This window comes from Pipistrellus kuhlii, unplaced genomic scaffold (assembly GCF_014108245.1).
Source record: "Pipistrellus kuhlii isolate mPipKuh1 unplaced genomic scaffold, mPipKuh1.p scaffold_m20_p_6, whole genome shotgun sequence".
Taxonomy (NCBI): domain Eukaryota; kingdom Metazoa; phylum Chordata; class Mammalia; order Chiroptera; family Vespertilionidae; genus Pipistrellus; species Pipistrellus kuhlii.
Genome location: NW_023425562.1, coordinates 39,376,309 through 39,391,358, shown reverse-complemented (window position 1 = coordinate 39,391,358; position 15,050 = coordinate 39,376,309). Strand labels below are relative to the sequence as shown.

General features: G+C 36.9%; 1 pseudogene; it reads right to left on the bottom strand.

Moving 5' to 3' along the window:
* Positions 1-12,470: 12,470 nt before the first annotated feature.
* Positions 12,471-12,934, bottom strand: LOC118708034 (annotated as a pseudogene).
* Positions 12,935-15,050: the final 2,116 nt, after the last annotated feature.

Below are 15,050 nucleotides of genomic sequence, written 5' to 3'. Positions count from 1 at the left end.
CTTCACATATGAACATACTTTTCAACAATTCTGACTTGCACTTCTGGCTGTAGAAATTCTTGGCTTTAACATAAACATTCAATAACCATTTCCTCCTCCTTCCCTTGTCAGGTTCAACTCATCTCCTTTATTAAAAAGTTTAATAACTTAGATTTGGATAGCACTTAAGTGTTTTCAAGTCAATTTCAAAAATAAAATTTCATTTCATTCTCAAACAATCCCTCATATGTCAGAATTAATATCCCAATTTTAGAGACAAAGGAACTGATGCCTGCAGAGATTCACTGCCTTTTCTTGGGTTACCTGGAAGCAATGGGCAAAATAAGATGAGGAGTCAATGTTTCTATGTCTTATGTGAGTGAAATAAAGGCTAGTTCTGTTTCATTGGCTTTTCTTTTTATGAGACAAGCATCGGTGGGAAAAGCCTGATCTCTCAGACCTGGCCTCTCCTTTTGCCTTGTCTTGTAAATGCACAGGGTCCTTCTAGGGGTTTTAGCCCCATGGCAATTATGCTTCTAAGTGCCTTCAGAAAAAAAATATTCGTTCTCAAGCTTTCCATTCTAAAGAGTTCAATGTCCAATAGCAACACATCTTGGAAAAGGATGCTGGTCAGGAAAGGAGTATGGTAACACCTCTATTTATAAAAGGTATTACCTGATATTGTGAATATTTGATATCAATTCCCATTTAATTGAACAATTCCCTATTTTTTTTACCCATGCATTCAAATGAATTTGTGGGACTGCCAATTCTTGCTAGGTACATACCAACATTCCCAGCACAGCTAAGAATTAGTCATGTGAGCACGGCATTTTCAGGACGATATACTACCAAATGAAATATTGCATTCTGAAATAAAATGAAGACTGAAGGAAAAATGGTTAAAAATGAAAAGACAGGGGGAACATTTATTATGTAATAATACTACTTGGACCATGGGAGACTCTGCAAGAAATGGCTGAATTCTCATTCCAATTTGTAAGACATTCCTGCATCATCCCTTTAGTCAAGGCTTTCTAGTGATGAATGAATCTGACTTTTACATGCTTGGGTAGTTAGGCTGTTTTTGTTAAATGATTCATTAAACTTGGTAAATCCTGAAAGAGGAGCTAGTTAGGGGAGATACAGTATTTCATGCAGGCTTCTTAAGATCTTTCTTCACATAATGAGCAGAGTTTCAAAACTTTTAACTATACTGCCACTAGCAATAAAATACTTTCCTGGGATATGTGTGGTACAGCTTTCTTTTTCTGGAACATATTCCTTGTCGGTGGAGAAAGCTGGAGAGGACTGAGTTGTCACATTGTCTCAAGTGAACACAGTGGAAGCATCAAAAATTATTCCTTATTTTATTTTGACAACTTCACTATTTTTTTACCCATGTAGTTGTTTGTAAATGCATTGTGACAAAATGCTCAGTCCTGTAAAAATAATAAGTTTGCAAGGAATCTTAATGAAGAATGAGTTCTACTTTTTGAAAGGGGAAATTGCATTCACAGTTTTTATATGTGCTTAGGTATTTGTGTGTGTTTCTGCTTTATATTAACCCATAGTCCTGTGAAATACAGGATCAACTTTAACATAGAAATTAGATTTTGAAAATTATATATTTGTAATATATGTAAAATATACATTTTGAAAATTTTTGCATGGTCATTGAACTTATATTTTGAAAATCTGAAGATGACATGCAAAAACCAACAAATGATGACATTACAAATTATAATTGAGTTTGACTGGCTCTTGGGAGGTTGAAATTTCATATATGGCTCTACCACTAATTTAATCAAGGAGTTTAGCAAAATTAAGTATAATTATAAATCTGAGTTTTTCTATTGACAAATGAGGCAGATTGTCCACTAATATATAAAGTTACTGGAGGCTCAGTGCATGAAGTTCATTCATGCCGGGTGTAGGGGTTAGCCTACACCCTCTCCAATCAGGGACCCCTCAGGGGATGTCCTGATCCTGATTGGGCCTAACTGGCAGTTGGACATCCCTCTTACAATCTGGGACCATGCCTGCCTGCCTGCCTGATCAGGGAGGTTAACAGCAACAAGAAAACATAATGCAAACACACACAGGAAAGGTGTGTATGTGTGCCTGTGCATGTGTGAACATCTAACCAATTATCTTACTGAAATCTTGCTTCTCAGAAAATTTCTGATCTGAGCACAGTTCCCTGGTTCACCCCTTAGCCCACAAACTTGCTCTGCTAAGGCACTGAACTGAATTTGTCTGAATCCAGTGATCCACTGGATGCTCTATCTGAATCAGGTTTATGAAGATGCATCATTCTCCATCTCTGATAATGGGACATTAAAGGAACATACCTGATATTAAATTGATGAGGCTTTGAAATAACTGTTCCCCAGTGGGCATGAATCTGGCTAATGTTCAATGAGAATATATAATCCATTTTCAAAGTAAAATTTGGAGAGCACTGGGGTCCCTGAGATCCTTTTCATGTATCACAAAAGTAAAAATTATTTTCAATATAACAATAATAAAACATTTCGCTTTTCTATCACTTTTATAAGTATATAATTAAATTTTGCAGAAAGTACATGAGAAGAGATATTGAAACAAATCAAATACAGAAGCTGATGGGAATATATAACTGACTAGAGGCCTGGTGCCCAAAATTTGTGCACTCAGGGGAGGGGAGAGGGCTCTCTGCCTGGCCTACACCCTCTTGCAGTCCAGGAGCCCTTAGAGTAGGGGTGTCGAACTCAATCAGAGAAGAGGCCAAAATCTAAAATCCAGCCTAAATCGCGGGCCGAATGGTTTACTGAACAGTCATAAACTGTCATTGTGATGGAAATGCAGCGGAGTGCAGTGCTGACAGCGCGGTGCAGGCCACATTGCAAGGCCTGGCGGGACGGATTTGGCCCGCGGGCCTTGCGTTTGACACATGTGCCTTAGAGGATGTCTGATTGATGGCTTAGGCCTGTGCCCCTGCGGACCTAAGCCATCAGTCGGATATCCTTAGCGCTGCCAAGGAAGCAAGAGAGGCTCCTGCCACTGCCACTGTGCTCACCAGCCATGAGCTTCTGGTGCACTGACCACCAGGAGGCAGCTCCTTCATTGAGTATCTACCCCCTGGTGGTCAGTGCACATCACAGCAACCAGTCATTTTGTCATTCAGTAGATTTGCACATTAGTCTTTTATTATATAACTGATATTAATGGGATACACTGAAATGTGAACTAATGATACAATCTTCAGTATTTTTGGAAAATATAGCTGTTTTTCATAAAAATATTACTCAGGTTAACACACTGGCTTTTTGTTATTTCAGGTTCATTAATAAGTGAATGTTTGCCCTAACCGGTTTGGCTCAGTGGATAGAGCATCGGCCTGCAGACTGAAAGGTCCCAGGTTTGATTCCAGTCAAGGGCATATACCTTGGTTGTGGGCACATCCCCAATAGGGAGTGCGCAGGAGGCAACTAATCGATGTTTCTCGCTTATTGATGTTTCTAACTCTCTATCTTTCTCCCTTCCTTTCTGTAAAAATCAATAAAATATACTTAAAACATAAGTTAATGTTTTAAAATATCCCTTCTTATTTTAACGCAGTAAATATTGACACACATAAACCATAAAAGAAAATGCCTGTAGGATTTTCAATATTTTTTAAGGGTATAAAAGAGTCCTTGGGAATTGCTGACACTCAAAACCAGACCAAGTTTTCTTATACTAGTTATTTCTATTTGGTTTGCTTTTGGCTTTGTTACCATGTTACTACTTTAGTGTGTTAAACTGACTTGGAAGTCGAGGGGCATAGAGGACAATGGTGAATAATAATAGGAAATATTTTTTAGTTTTTTTTTTATTATTAACAAAAGATGACTTTGACTATGATGGTGATGAGAACAAGGTGATCATTGGATTGAGAAATGGATTTTTTTCCTTTCATGGAAACAAATGAGTAGATAATTTATAATACAGACACACACATACACACACACACACACACACACACACACACATATATATATATATACATACATACTTATATGTATATAATTATATATTTATAAAATATATAACTATGCTTACATATAAATACATGACATGTTATTACATATGTGCTATATATATTATACATATAAAAGTATATGTTTTAGCATTTTCCCTTCTATAACTGTTCAAAGAAATGTACCTGAATAAAATAGTAATTTATAAAACACTTGTAACTTTTAGGTCATATCACATGTTGTTTTTCAAGATTCCAAAATAAGACTCTAGCAAGATGAATATATATTTTGTCTTGATGGGCATTACTCAGAACATGACTTGTCAGGTATAGAATACAAGACATCCTATTCACATAGTGACTGATGCTGATACTGAGTAAAAATGTACCTTGATTATATTATATTTGCAAGAATGTCATATATTTTTATTTTTTTAAATTTATCTTTATTGTTGAAAGTATTATAGATGCCCGCCTGATGAAGTAAGATCCATCAATATTACACCCCATCCTCACCCCAGCTACTCCTTTCTCAAATCCTGGGCCTGCATTAAACATATGTGGTTTATAAGCATTTTCTTATTTCAAAGCTGCAGGTGATTTATGTAGTAACTTCACTTATGCAGAAGTAAAATATTTTTATTATAAATTGGCATCATTTTAGACCTAAGTAGTTATATAGCTTACCTAATATTTTTCAGGGAACCATCCCCAATAAATCCATAATTACTAGATTTTATTACTATAAGCAACCAATACAAACTAGATACATCCTATTAAAAGTTTCTATAACAGGGGCTCTTCTACAAGTTAATTGAATTGACTTATTTCTGGGTGGTCTATCAATAGTATATTTGCCACAAGATTAGTTTGAGTTGCCTTCCTTCTTTTCTAAGGTTGTTACTTTGGTAAAATGAGAGAATGCATGTCGAAGTGATGCTAGTCATCTCCTTCTTGTTTCTATTCATTTAAAAAATAATGAAAATTATTTTTATTCATTTCAGAAAGGAAGGGAGAAGAGAGAAACAAGGAAACATCAGTAATAAGAGAGAATCATTGATTGGCTACCTCCTGCACACCCCACTCCAAGATAGAGTCAGAAACCTGGGCATGTAACCGGGAATTGAACCACAACCTCCTGGTTGTCACTCAATCACAGAGTCATGCCAGCCTGTCATGTTTCTATTAATTTTTAAATTGCTTAGAATTAGGCCAAATATTATTTGATTATTGATAATAATGTTAATGTGACTATTAAAAAATCTTATCTCAGATATTGTACACATTTTTATCTAAATAGTAAATCTTTGGCTCAGAAAATTCCCTTACTTATGTGATTGTGACTCAGATTGTATAAGTTTAGACTTGGAAGATAAGAAATTTAAAACCCAGAGACCTTAAACAATTTCCCAAAGTTTTACATATGCTCAGTGGAGTATTTTCTTTACATGCAATCACAAGTCAGTATTTGTCTGCTCAACTAGCATAAATCTTCAAATTAATAGATCTTATTTGCAAGGTTAATTATTTTTATGGTAACTTCCATTATTTCTTTGCTTCCATTGAGTTGTGACATTGCTAGATATTACATTTTAGCAGAGGATTATGTTATTTTATATAAAATTATTGGCTCAGAAAACTGAAGAGAAAGCTGAACTAAAAGTAACACATAAGAGAATCATGTAAAAACCTGTAATGATATAAAATAACTTTCTGATAATTGTACTTGACTTAAATTTAGCTACATATAACCATAACATTTATTCTGAATTACTTCAGATAACTTTAACATGACTTCTCATAAAATACTGAGTGCTATTTTATAGAAGAACATTATTATTTGTTATAGATGAATAAGAATTGTTTGGAAGTAGATAAATATCAAATTACCTTTACTGACATGACTGATGGTGAAATTTATCAAAATAATCCTCAGAAATATTTGCCAATCTACTCCTTTTTCACTAGGACAATGAATCATAGAAGGTTTTCATGTACAAGCCACTTAATATTTAAATATACATAATTTGAAATGTTTATAAATATATTAGGATATTGACAAAATGATGTGAACATGGCAATGATAAAAATACATTGAAGATAAAAGAGATTAAAAATTGTTTTTACAATTAAAATTATCAGGATGATTCTGTCATGCCTTTTATATCAAAGTGGCTGCCAGTGATACCAGAGAGAGAAAATGAGTTTTATTTTGGAAAGACTGCTTATTAAGATTTTGAGCAAAGCATTTTGTGAAGACAGAAGGAGCAATTGTCAAAATAGGTACTGAAGTTATTGTCACTACAACATGCCACTCTCAGATGCCCATCATTCATTATTGTTTGTAGAGGGATGTAATCTTTTTAGAGAGGAAATAAAGATTGAATTTATTCATTCAACATGTAGCATTTTTAGGTTACTATAATACAAATCATTGTAGTTTAGAAAGATCAAGGTTAAAGACACTCAAACACTTTTCCCAGTCTCATAAACCACTCTTAACTCTTACAATATTTTAAGTGTCTAAAGGGGAATGATTTGACATAAGGAAATAAGATCTGAGAGCTTACTGAGAAAGAGCATTCTTTGCTTTATATCTTTGCCCTTAATATAGTATGATGATGATATTTTTAGGAAAAGTTAATAGTTCAATGATCTACGTGCCTGCCTCTCTGTCTTTCCTCTCAAATATAGGCAAAATAGAGATATTCAGGTGAGGATATGTTGCATAAATTCATAGACTTTGTCTATTGTGATAGAATTGCATCATGGTTCTATGAAGACTACAGAATTAATGTTCAAAAATATACATGTAAATGTTGCATGACTTTACATTGGAGAGAGTCTACACAGTTTTTCTTTGTTTCTTTTTTCTTGTCCTTTCTTTATATGCATCAGTCACTAGTCAGGCTGCGTTGCCTACCTACATTGCACTGAAGAACGCCATAGTCTATATATCTCCTACCATATATCTCTGTAAGGCCCTGACTATTCCAACCTTATTTCCAATCCACATATAGGGGAATTTCCCCTTCCCACACACAGACACAATTAACAATGTTGTATTCTGGCTTCTACTGTTCCGGGATCTAGTAATCTTACTGATAACAGATCAATTTTGTTGCATAATTCCCTACTGTAATCCATAACCTATTATAAATTTGAGTTAATCTACAATGCCAATTGCTCCTTACAAGCTTTTTTCTTAGATCAGCTTAGAAAGTCAAGAGGAATCAAGATATTTGGAATTTTGTCCAGACATGCTCAGATATGCTCATTTCAAGCATCAAGATGACTCCTTCTCTGTCAGGCTGTGACTTTGTCATAAGAAATTTGCTGAGCCTGAAATTGTTGCCTTTTTTCAAATTTGATGCCTTGTTCCATTGTGTCCTGAGCCCTGTATCAGCTGAGTCAATTCTCCAGCTGTGGGTGATGAGAGTCTCTTAAAATGTAGTCATGAAACCATCTACCTTCTGCAACTTCTTTTAAAATATAGTGAGCTGTCCTGAAAATCTCATATACTTTTTATAATGCATCCATGACAGTCATCCACAACCATCACCCAGTGCCATAGTACTTATCATTAGTAGGCCAAAATATTGCACAGTTTATTCCCTCCCTTCTAGCTATCATGCCCCAGTTACCACAATTTAAATCTTCTTCATCACAGAGCCAGATAGGATATTCCAGATATGCCAGGGATCAGTTAACCATCAAATCCACTTGGAGCAGCTCTTACCCAACCTGAATCCCAAGGATATAGGGACCACCCCTTGGCTGCTGAGCCTATTGATATAGCCCTTCAACATGAAGCTGTTTGGGGGCTGGGGTGCAGCACCCAGCTCAAGTTATAGGGCTGCCCACATTTCTTATTTTAGTTCTATAGATTTTTTTTTAAAAAAATATTTCATTGCTTAAAGTATTACAAAGAGTAGTACATATGTCTCCTTCCCCACCCCCCATTGACCAAATGCCTCTGAATGGGTTAGAACTAAGCCTTTTGATCACTCCCCAGAGACTCTGAATGACTGAATACTTATTTTGACCAGTTAAATATGAGGTTCTCCATTGGGAGAGGTTTCCTGGGCTCCCACACCATATTACACAAGCCCTGCCTCAACAGGTTGGCTTTGATCCTTTTACGAGCTCTGCGTGCCATAGTCCCCACCAAGCTCGTGTGTTTTAATGACTATTTGCACCTACAGTCTTCTTTGTGGGGTTGGGTGTAATAGGCCATCACAGCCCCCTAACCCTTATTGGGGTTTAAATGTGATTAGGATTTTACGTCACTTCTGCTACCTGCCTAAGGAAGTCTGTAGCTGAGGATTACTTTCAGTGCACACACCCTGCTCCTCTGTGTCAGAGCAGAGCAAACACCAAGGTGTGATTTACAGTCCAGAGCTCTGCACAGCATCAGGCAGGTCCGACTTCTCTTACTTCCTCTCCAGTCTCCCGTTCACTAGGAGGACTTTCTTAATAAATCACTTACACTTGAATTCTTGACTCAGTATCTGCCTCTGAGAGAACTGGAAGTAAGAAAAGTATTTTACAACATGAGGGTAAATTTGCAAGAGCTGCACCTGAGAGAAAGCAGCAAATCCAAAAAGAGAAATGGGCTGACAATAGAAGGTACAGAACCCAGTACTGAAGTCTCAGTAAGGAATTCAGACAGTTAGGTAACAGAGATACATGGGATGACTCAACTGAGTGTCACATTTAGGTCTACAGGAAGTCTCTGTTACTACAGATCAACAAAATGGCCATTGGCCATTGAACATGATTTAAAGATGAAGGTGGAGAGCCTTGAGCATAACTGAATTCAGATCAATCTAGTTTATGTGTTCCTGGTCAAAAAGTGACCAATGGAATTCAGGCAATAGATCTATATCATGAACCTTCCTTAGAAATTTAGGAGAGTAATCTCTTAGTGATAGAGGTAATATGTCCATTCCAGGAACAGGGTAGTAAGTATTACAAGTAAGGAGTGTTTCTGGATATTTAAATAACAATAAAAAAGGAAGAAAAATCACGTTTAACCTCCATAAATGCTTATTTATTTTAATTGTTAATGTACCAATTTAGTGGACTTTAATCATTAAAAATGTGATTCGTGTGTGTGTGTGTGTGTGTGTGTGTGTGTGTGTGTGTAGTTCAAATGAAAGGCTCTGTAAACATCTATACCATAGATTTTATAACAAAAAAAGTCCATATGAAAAGGGGCTTGGGAGGAATGGTAAAATATTTTTAGGTTGTAGTTGGGAGAAGCTTGCGCAGGGAAATAGCCTGTGGGTCTGATACAAGTAAACTGCATAACACAGATCTTTCAGCCATGGGTATCAGTAGGGAGACCAGAGAAAATAGAGCAACACAAGAAATAATCAAAGATTATAGTGATTTTGTGTTCTGATGATTTTTTTTAAAGTAATAAACTTGTCAGAAGTTATTTGTTGTCAGCAAAAGCCTGGGGATTATGCACAACACTTTCCACCATAACACAAAGTAGAAATAATAAACCAGTTCAGAATATTCACAAACCATTGCAATAAGAACATTTTTCAGATTAGACAGTGGAAAAGTAGCATTCTCTATTTTCAACAATTTTCACAAAAAGGATGAAAGCCTATTGTTGATGAGGAACTAATTTAAGAATTTAAAGTTTGAATACATGCATATGGAGCAATATGTAAGTGTTGCTAGAATCTTAGAACATCAGGTTGGATTTGAGTAATAATTGTGTGTTTTTGCATGACTTTTTCCAGGTATTGAATTTCCAAGAGGACACCCCAGGATTATATTAATAAGTTTAATTAACATAATTCATCATTAACTCCCTAGTTAGTATGAGGATTTGCCATATTTCTCCCCTGTTATTACAATGTTCTTGACTTTGTGTGGGTTTGACCTAGTTTGCAGTTGCTAAGTATTGAAGAATTATGCCATTTTTGCTTCCTCATTTCCCTTCTAACTTTCCTATGCTCCCGCTGTGATCTCCTGGAGATTTCTCACTTATCCCAGAACACCAGGCATTGACTGTCTCAGCAATTAGTTAGCAAGACTTGCTTACTTAGAAACCTGTGGTTCACCCACAGATCAAACACTGGAGAAAGAAAATATATTTCTTATCACTTGCAGTCAGACCCTTCTTCATTTTGTTTTCCTGAACTCTTCCTCCCACCTGCCATGTGTCATACATTCTCCTTTGAATTCAAGCAAAATATTCTTCCAACCTCCTGTGGAAACTTTATTTTTTCCTAACCAGTTACTAGAATTGTCTCTTTCAGAATATATAACCAACTTGTCTTTCTTTACACTAAAGTTATGTAAGAAAGTGGCAACTTGGCCATTGGTCGCCATGCCTCATAGTTGAGTTGAAACACCACTGGGGAGCAATATATGATATCGTGATTGACAGAGGGGAAAGAGAAGCTCTCTATGCAGACCAGGTGAAGGTCTTTCCCGGGGTGACTATACTTGGTGTTACTTTAATTTCCTAATAAGGATAGTTTGGCATTAACCCTCCAGTTAACTATAATGTGAATAGTAGTTACCATAGTTTATGTTCAGCATGCATATATTCATGTGTGTATGGATTGATGATTCATTATTTTTGTGAACTCTACATTTCAATCAGAAAAACATATCAGTAATTCTCTATCCTTTGCATGTCCTTGTGATGCACTGTGTGAAAATCTCAACATGTTATTATACAATAGGTACTACCTGAATGGGCCCAAAAAGCAATTGTAGTAAAGTTACCATCTGGTGCCTGCACCTGAAATTGAGCTGGCAGATCTGGACACGGGTTTCTCTATTGCCATACATAAAACTTTTCATCAAGTCTCATTATCCTGCAGCAGATGACACCATTGACCATTTCTCTTTAAAAATGTTTCTCCATTGAATTTTGTAAAATAACTCCATCCTGGTTGTTCTATATTACTGGTTATAGCTCGTTCTTTCTCCCTCTCTGTCTTATTATTCTGATTTTACTTTACATTTTTATATTTTCCAGTATTCTTTATTCATGGTTCTATTTCTGATAGATTTTTCTTTCAGTTGAAAATAGCTTTTCAGTTGGATTGTGCACAAAGAAAATGTATTGGCTCAAGTAACAGGTATAGGCTGGGCCTCACTCTGAGGCTCATAATATGTCACCAAGGTCCAGTTATGCTTTCTCTTCAAGTTCAACTCGATTCTCTTCCTCCATCTGTAGGATTTGATTTTACAAAAATCTTCTAGCAAAAAGGTAGGAACAGAGTCAAAACTGTGAGCTTCCAAAGGTAAACCTAAAGGAAAACTTACAGAACACTATCTGTGAAGGCTCAGAGTACATTTTTAGTGACATGTTGGCTGTCATGGTTCAGATTTTTATCCAGAGAAGCATGACATTGAGTGGAGTATGTTGACTAGCATAGGTCAATGCCTGGCCATGGTTTTCCCCCTCAAAAATGCTTTTCCTTTTATTTTAGAGAAAAAGAAATAAAGTCAAATACTTGCCCACCCCACCACCTCCTTAGTTTCTGCCTCACCCAGAATATGGAATGAAGCAAGGATAGGGCCCAGTCTCCTATGAAGCTTGTCCTTCCCCCAACCCACCCTCAAAGTGGTTAGAAAAAAAAAAAAAGGTAACTATGTTTTTCCTCTCCTGGCACTGGGCAGAGGCTCTACTGTAGCCAAGAAGGAAGGGAGGATACAGATGAGGGGAAATGATGACTCAGTCACTACACAGATGCCCCGTTCCCAGGCAGAGAAGTTTCCCTGGCTGGCTGCAGGGGGATGGGATGCGTGGAGGTAGGTTATGAGGCAAGGAGACAAGAAAAGCCCTGAAAACCTTTTTCTTTAACCTGACATCCTATATAATAAAGAGGTAATATACAAATTTACCATCACTCCAACACACAAGATGGCCACCATGTGGTCAAAGATGGATACCTCCATGTAGACACAAGATGGCCACCACAAGATGGTCGGCTGGGGAGGGCAGTTGTGGGCAATCAGGCAGGTGAGCTGTTGGGAGCCAGCAGTCCTGGGTTGTGAGAGGGACCCTAGATTGGAGAGGGTGAAGGCTGGGCTGAGGGACACACACACACACACACACACACACACACACACACACACACGTGCGTGTGCTCTGTGCACAAATTCATACACTGGGCCTCTAGCATTTATATATTTACAATTATAAGGGGTTAGGAAATTCTGAGTAATAGTTCTTTAAAGGCAGAGAGTGAAAGCCAAATAGCACCCCAATCTTGGGTCTTGGTCATATTTTTCTGCCTCCTAGCTCCAAAAACTTTCAGTAGGAAAAGGCGAAACAAGAGGTAGGAGGTGGGAAAAGAAGAGACTGTTTGAGGGTCCTAAGCCTACATCTCACTCCAAGAAAAGGTGAGATAGCAGAGTAGATACAGCTGGAGTCCCATCCAGAAAAGGGCCACTTGTACCCTGCCTCTCCACCGGCTCCCCACATCCCTATGTGGCTTAGGTGGGGCTATGCTAGACCCATATCCTCCATCATGCTGCATGGTGACTCATTCTCTTCCTGAAGCAAGTCAGCATGCTCAGTAGCCCTTAGTACTCTCTTCTTGACATCACCCCCCATCAAGGACTCATCCAAGATGAAGTAACCCATCTCAGAATTAAAGATGATGTCCAGCTCACACACACTGCCGAAGGATTTGTCCAGGAGCTTCACATATCTGTGGGTTAGTTCCAAGGGTGATGAGCTCATTGTCTTGGCCCTTGATGGTGCAGCAGAAGTAGAGATTGGCATATATATTATAGACAACTTTGAGGTCTCTCCATTCCAGGAAGTTGCACATCTTGGGTTGCAAGCTAGGACACCTGCATAAGCTCCCAAACAATCTTCTTTCTCTCCTTGTCTGATGTGGCCAGGTACCATTTTTGCAGTCTTGGCTTTCCCTGCCTGCTGAACAGTAGATTGAATCACATCATCCTGCAGCCTTTGTTTAGCAAGTTATGGCAATGGACTTTTTGAGTAGGACAGTGCTTTGTGCAGTAATGTCTGGGCGGTGTATGGTATTTGGCATCCCTTACCTAGGGAAAATATACCAGTAGCATCCCCTCCTCCAAATAGCCCCATGAATGGCCAATATCTCCAATGGGTCATTAGGAGTGTCATTCAGAATGGAGAGTTTCTGGTTTAGTCTAATCAGAACCCAGCTCTGAATGGGGTGGGATCTATTTGACCTAATGTCATAAGCTCAGAGTATAGGAGAATAGATTTCTGAGAGGAAATTGATGTTTACTATTTAATGAGAAAACAATAGATAATGTTTGCTGAGAATGGATGTTATGATAGGCTTTTTCAATTTCTATACCTTCTTCTGCAGTAATATCATTCTTAATATTTTAACTATCAGTGTCAGTCTAATGGCCTCTAACTCAATCAATACAGCAAGATTTGTCTGCTGATATTCAAGCCATTATATAAAACATAAACTTACCTGTTGCTCTAATCTCTATAGGGTATACTCCTGAGTTTTTATTTCAAATTTGTGCTTCCATTTTAATTCACTTTCTATTAATCATCCCATGCTTTCAGCACACTGTAATCTCCATATAAACTAAACACCAAGCTTTACATATATATATATATATATATATATATATATATATATATATATATATATATATATATAATTTATTATAACCCATTCTTTCTACTCACTTGTTATTGTAATACATTGGGTTATAAAAAGATGTAAGTGTATTTTTCTGTCCATCTCATTCTGGTATCTTTCTGTCCATCTACTATAAAATAACTAAGGTATTTTTTCACAAATCAAGTCTGATTATTTCATCAATTTGGTGATTTCTAGTCCACTGCCTGTTTTTGTAAGTAGCTTTATTGGGATACAGTTTCCCACATTCACTTACACATTATGTATGGCTGTGTTCATGTGACAAGAGCAGAGTTTCAGAGTTGTTCCATTGAATAAAATCCCAGCCCATTAACACGCTATATGACACTCTATAACATTTTGCTTCTACTATCACATCCTCAGCTATACATATCTTGAGAACTATCTCAAACTGCTCTTTCAAACCTGCCTTGACAGTTCATTGGATGAAGATTGCTTCTTCACAAGATCATGTCCAATGCATACTATCTGCTTCATTCAACACAAAACATACTCTGCCATTCTGATCCAACTGCCCTTCCACTTTATTGCTAAAAAGTTACATCCAGTGTAACTTTTTTAGAAAGTCTTCAGTGATCCCAGTGATATAGAATTAATAATTTGATTTCAGCTTTACTTCCATACCCTAGCACTCCTCTTTTATTGTAATAACTAGAGGGCTGATGCACAAAATTTGTGCAAGGATCTCAGCCCTGGCAGCCCACGTGGCTTGCCTCTGCTCCAGTCCTGGCTTTGTCCAGAGTCTGGAAGGTTGTTCAGCTGTCTGGTCTAATTAGCATATTACACTTTTATTATTATAGATACTTTATGTTTCTATATCCATTTGTTATGTGTTTTGCAACTTTAAGATAGAGACTGTGCCTTGCTGATGTCATTACCTTAACCCTTCAAAACATTCTCCTTCATGTGCTAGGTTCATAATAAAATTTTTAAGAATAAGTCACTGAATCTTTTTTAAGTCCCAATAGGGGATATAAAATAAACATTATATTTTATACAGTGACGGCTTAATGTAGCCTAACCAAGTTTGTACATGTCTCATTTTACACTGAATGTTACTTGTGGAGTTCCATGTGGTACATGATATTACTAAAAATGAACACAGCTCTAGCACTGGTAATATTAGCTTTGACCTGTAATAAGAAGAATTAATTCTAGGTAGGAGAAGACTCGGGTGATGTTGATGTTGAGTTGTTGCTCGTTTTCTTAGAAAGCAAATGCAATTCTAGATTTATTTAGTTGAGGTGCAATTAGGAGTTCTCTGGAAGTTTTGTTATTGATACAATTCTCTATTATAATTTAATAAAATAGTAGCTGATACTCATGGTTTATAATTATAGTAAATATTATTTTAAAAAGTAACATAATTTGATGAACAAGAATAGATTGATCTAGAGACAAATGGT